Source organism: Neoarius graeffei, chromosome 24 (genome assembly GCF_027579695.1).
Source record: "Neoarius graeffei isolate fNeoGra1 chromosome 24, fNeoGra1.pri, whole genome shotgun sequence".
NCBI classification, from domain to species: Eukaryota; Metazoa; Chordata; class Actinopteri; order Siluriformes; family Ariidae; genus Neoarius; species Neoarius graeffei.
The window spans coordinates 6551653-6557652 of NC_083592.1; the positions used below are offsets into that span (position 1 = coordinate 6551653).

Sequence of the window (6000 nt, forward strand, 5' to 3'; positions counted from 1 at the left end):
ATCCGACAGTTTTGCTTTTTTGTACCTCGGGAGCTTCCGTCGTTTGTCGAGCATTATGGGAAACAGAGTCTTGACACTCCACTGCAAAGTGCAAACACTGTTTCGGTTGTCAAGGGAACCTTACAACAGTCGTTCAGTCATTCAGACCAATGGTAGGCTAGACTACAGAGTACAAAAAATGAGTAGGGGGCAAACGTGGGCCGAGGAAGAAACGCGCACCCTTGTGGATATATGGGCAGATGTCCACATATCTGAGCTTTTGGAGAGAACACACAAAAATGCCGACGTGTTTGCTGTATTCAGTGAGAAAATGAAGGAGAAGGGGTTCACGCGCTCCCCAGAACAATGTCGGCTAAAAATGAAGAAACTCCGTCAGACCTGCATTAAAATCAGGGACATTCTTTCAAAAAGTGGCGGTACTAGCGACGCAAAAAAGAAATTCATCTATTGCGTGAAGAGCCAGAACTGTCACAACATGATGTGCGCTCATCAGCGCTATCCTCCGTAGCCGCGTTGCCCTTTGTCGTCGTCGTTGATAAATTACTTGTACAACAGCATAGTAATCGCACAATTGTGAAAACAGTAAAAACTGGAAAAAACCTATATGACATTAAAAAGAATAACAGCACGGAAAGCCTCCGTGACTACTTTTGAACTTAACGCTTTGTGCGCGTGTCGTCTCTGACCAATAGCTGAACGACCTCAGGGCGCGTGGCTTTGTTGACAGATTTTGGTCCGCTTACTAAAATGTACAGTGTGAAAGCGAACCGCACCAAAATGGAAAAAAAAAAAAAAAAAAAAATTTGGGTCGGACCAAAGCAAGTGAACTATCGAACTATCCTGGTCTGAATACACCCTATCGGACCAAAGCAAGTGAACTATCGAACTATCCTGGTCTGAATACACCCTATACCTATATATAGGGTGTATTCAGACCAGGATAGTTCGATAGTTCACTTGCTTTGGTCCGACCCACACACGACGTAGAGTTTTGGTCAGAATGGTTGGTTTCCGTCGTACGTCAGAAAATCAACGTTGAAACGGCGCCGTGAAACGTCGATTTCTCCGCCGTCTGAGAGGGTCGATTTATCACCGTTGAATCAACGTGGGTAAAGGTTGATCTGTCGACCGTCAGAGAAGGTTGAATATACGACGTTGAACCATCGTCACTTTTGCCGGCCAGTTTTCAACATTGGTAGGATGATCGAGCAACTGGCCCGTAGCCAGGGGGGATCGGAGGGTTCGTTTGATCCCCCCCCGTGACACCGCGCCCCGGACACACACGCCTCAAGATTACTCAAGATTTATTCATTTGTTCATGTCCGATGAATATACATTGATTCACATTTAAATTTACAATATCAAATCCAGACTAATCAAAAAGAAAAGTAGACTAAGTGAGGACGAGTTAGAAAAACGGGTTCATTTCTCCTATGTTTATGTTTACACGTTTTGTTCAGACTGCTTTACACCCCAATCCAGTGGGTGGCGGTAATGCCCCCATTAGACCCCTTTCACTGACGTCACCCGAAACCGGAAGTAAACAAACCCTGCGCCACATTGGAAGACCAACAAACTCGTGATTTGGGGGAAATAACGGCAGCGCGCGGTATGTGAACCCACGAGGCACTTGGTTCATCATAAACCTACAATGGTAAACTTTTGTGCTGTGTTAGGGTGTTCCAACAAAGCTGATGGGAAAGGGGAAAAGAAGTCTTTCTACAGAATACCAGCTGTGATTGAGACACAAGCAAACCAAGGAGCTTTCTGCCAGGAGACAGAGAGAGGATTTAGCTGCTTTATGCAGAGCGGATCTGAATACTTCAAGTCTATTTTGTTACTGGTAAGTCACTAGGCTAGAGTGTTGTAGAACATTTTTTTAAATGTTTACTGAATAAAAACATCCTTAATTTTATCAAATATTCTCTACTCTATATTTCATTTCTTTCTTTTGTTTTAATTTTCCTCCCTCCATCCCTCTTTGGATTTTAAATATAGTTTTTCCCCATGTCCAAATAATGAGGTAGGGTGGCATTTAGAAACCCATAGCCTACTGCTGACTTTCTTTATCAATGCTGCATCAAATTAATTTTGGTTATGTTTTTCTGTTTCCATGTACAGGTCTGCGCCGCAGGAGGAATAGGCCACAATTATAAATAAATCATAAAATGTTTCTAAGAACTTGTTCAAGTGTGTTCTGTTCCTTATAAATGTTAAAAGTTATGCCTCATTAGATAGCTTGACAAACATTAGGAGAGGTGCATTGTTGCATGCATTTTTATATCCTGTTGTACATTAAACAGGACGTAGCCTACGCACATTGATATAAATTAAGTTTCACTTTCATGGTTGAAGTATGCATGTGTGTTCATCCTAGGCAAGAGCCCCGATGCTTTATTGTTAGCTAGTTTAATTTAGCCTGTTTTGCTTAATTTGTAGCCTTCCTGTTGTACATAAAACAGGAAGTAAAGTTGGATGAATCATCGCCGAAAATTCAACTATAAATCGACCGAAATACGTAGTTGAATAAAGGGTGAAAGGGGGTCTATTCTCTGTCGACCACCAGCCACTTTTCAACGTCGTTTCAACGGAAACTCGTATGAGCAAAGCGGTGTTGAATCAACGTCGGTGATCGACGGTGATTCGACGGCGTATAGGTCGAAGAACATGCCGATGATTCCACGTCGAATCAACGACCCTCTGCTATCCGTGTATCTTATAAGATACACGGATAACACAAGAAAATGTATAACACATTTCCATTGTGGTCAGGCAAATTAAAAACAGTTCACTTTTATTTAGTGAAGTAATTATTTGAGTAAAACGAACATAAATGTATTCGGTCCTCAGAGACATCACAAATCATTTATTTAATGTGGAAGCAGGTGGGTATTTTAAAGAGACATGTATAGTTGGTGTGTGAGATGTGTAAAATGTCTCCACAGTGCTAAACGCAGCCATTCCGGCTCCAGTGAGGCTGTGAGAGAAGCTTTTCTGAAGGACCGGGGCAAAGCACAGCACTGTTTATGTTCATCTGAGAAGCGGAAATATATTTTTGGCTCCTGGTGAAACTGTCGTGTTAGACTATAAGACTGGGATGATGATGATAAAAAGTGCAGAAAAAGTCACATTTTCAAAAGTGTCCCACTTTACTAACATTCATTATAATTGTTCACACATTAACGACTCAACCTGACTGAAAAAGATTTCAGACTCCTGAGATTCCACTTGGAACAGATGGATTAGCAAATATTTTATTTCACTGAGGAGGCGACTTTATTACTTTACGAGGCACAGCGTTTACACACAACATCAGCATTAGTGACTGATACAGAGAGCAGGTTTTATTGCAAGAGCCTCGACAAATCTGTTATTTTCTTAGAAACAAGTCCAAAATAAAGAAATGTATCTATTTACACCTGAATTTTTTATTACACTGGATGATAAACTGAGAGACTTAATACAAGGTCTATAGTAAAAAGAAATGTGCAGAATCCTGAAGCTCTTGCAGTTTTACAATCCCATATTCTGTAACTGTGAGTTTATAAAAGGTCGAATCCCTTCAACCTCAGAGCATCAAAAACATCTGTTTCATATTTAGTAAACAGTAACTGATATATAACATTATGTACACACATTACTCTGTCCGACAGAAGAATAGAGAACATGTGGATCCACATTTTCATCACGTCTCTCGCTCCTCTTGGTTTTCTTCTTTGAGAACTGTAGTGCAGCGTAACGCAACGAGTCCGAGTCCGGATCCTGCAGAGACACAGAGGACACACAGAGATGATCAGATATAAATAATAAATCAGGTGAACCTCACATATTTCCTCGAGATGTGTCGAGATCATAAAACCCTCATGGTGGAGAAACTTGAGAGCCTCATTCTCTGAGAACCTTGAGGATTTTCTCCTCGACTTTAGCATGTGTGCTTTCATTGTTCCTGAGAATAAACCTGATGGATCAAAACACCTGAAGATCAAACTATTCAGATTAAAATGCTCTACTCATGAAGGCTGGATAGAAACAGGCCTTTTCGAGAAACAGGCATCATTCTGTTATTACAGTTATAATTATTAGCCAGTGTGTCTCCTGTGGATTTAATCCAAACCTCAGTAAGTAAAAAACAAGTTGCCTATAAATAATATCAGCTCGGGCCGAATGTTCTGTCAGTGAAATTTTCAAGAATAAAATATCTCATCTCATCTCATTATCTCTAGCCACTTTATCCTTCTACAGGGTCGCAGGCAAGCTGGAGCCTATCCCAGCTGACTACGGGCAAAAGGCGGGGTACACCCTGGACAAGTCGCCAGGTCATCACAGGGCTGACACATAGACACAGACAACCATTCACACATTCACACCTACGCTCAATTTAGAGTCACCAGTTAACCTAACCTGCATGTCTTTGGACTGTGGGGGAAACCAGAGCACCCAGAGGAAACCCACACGGACACGGGGAGAACATGCAAACTCCGCACAGAAAGGCCCTCGCCGGCCACGGGGCTCGAACCCAGGACCTTCTTGCTGTGAGGTGACAGCGCTAACCACTACACCACCGTGCCGCCCAGAATAAAATATTTGTGATTTATAAAGAGAGATGTAAAAATATACTTGTATTTAAATAATGAGTCTAACATTTGAACAGTTGGGTTATAATCATTAAAAATATGCACTGAGGAGTTTGTGGAAATTAAATTTTACAGGTAAAATGTCTGAGAAACTCGATTTAAAAAAATGAACACATTTTCATGAAGCATGATCTGATTCTATTATTGACAAAATATCACTAAGTTCTATTTAACTATATATTTTCTGCTGATTTTTACTGTTTGCTTTCAGCTGCACTCAAACATTTTGATTTAAAACAAAAATGTTTCTAAAATATCCTCAGATGGTAAAAATGAAATGTGACGTGTCCTGCAACAAGAGAGCAGTGAAATATTTTGAGCCTCTCAGTTTCCAGGTCTGAGTTGAAGACAGCAGCGTCGGGTTCAAGCAGAAACGACAAGAACAAGAGGAACAGACTGCCTCGGCTACAGAAACCACACATTACAACCTCAGAGCTCAAACTCAATCTGCTCAGAAGTTATCAAAGAGATACAGTTTTAAATCATCATTATTTAATCTTCAATAAAACCCTTTATTTTTTTCTTTACAGTATACTCCATACGTGTTGTATACTGTATATATTTTAAGAAATAAGAAATAAAAATAAAATATTTTTATTGAGAGGATAAAAAATTTCCTCCAGCTCAAAAAACAAAAGCGTTGATTTCTGTTTCAGTTTAAATCAGGGTTAATAAATCAGATCAGTGTATCGATTAGTTTTAATGATTGTAGTGTCACATTTACCTCCTTATCTTCTGCTCCAGCACCTAAAGCAACACAAAGCAAAGATTATTATTATTATTATTATTATTGGAGTAATATTTTACCTCTGTGTGTTTTTCAGTTCTTCAGTATGATGAAGATCAGGACACTAAGAAGAATCACAATCGCAGTCACTGCACTAAACACCACATTCAGTATGAAGAACACAGAAGAGACTGAACCTTGGAGAAAAACATTACAGAAAACATTTAGATCCTGAAACCTGCATCATATTTTAATTGAAAAATGTACAGAAGCCTTTTGGAGAACAAAAACAACAAACCTTTCGCTCTGTCCGGGTTCTCAGAAAGTGTTTTATTTCTGTCTGAAAAATGAAACATTATTTTTACAACCTCAACCATCTGAATCAACTTTTACTGCAATGATTTACTTTATAAATTTACCTTTCACTTGTAAAAAGGTCGAATTTCTGAAGTTCACTTGGTTCAGCTCTATGAAGCTGCAGTAATACAGTCCCGTATCAGAGACATTTACTGCGGTGATGGTGAGAGACGTGTTCTTGCCGTGAACAGACATCACTATTCGCTCACTTTCAGTAAAGAAAATACAATTCTTTGATGGACTCGACCCAAAAAAACGCTTACAGCCATGAAGAAGTGGAAC

At 39.9% G+C, this 6000-nt stretch overlaps 1 long non-coding RNA gene across 1 annotated transcript; it reads left to right on the forward strand.

Annotated features, from left to right (window-relative positions):
- The first annotated feature begins 1366 nt into the window (after positions 1–1366).
- On the forward strand, positions 1367–2181 carry LOC132872525 (uncharacterized). Its single transcript, XR_009651451.1, has 2 exons — positions 1367–1843; positions 2122–2181. It is a non-coding gene; the product is annotated as an uncharacterized LOC132872525 (long non-coding RNA).
- The last annotated feature ends 3819 nt before the right edge of the window (positions 2182–6000 follow it).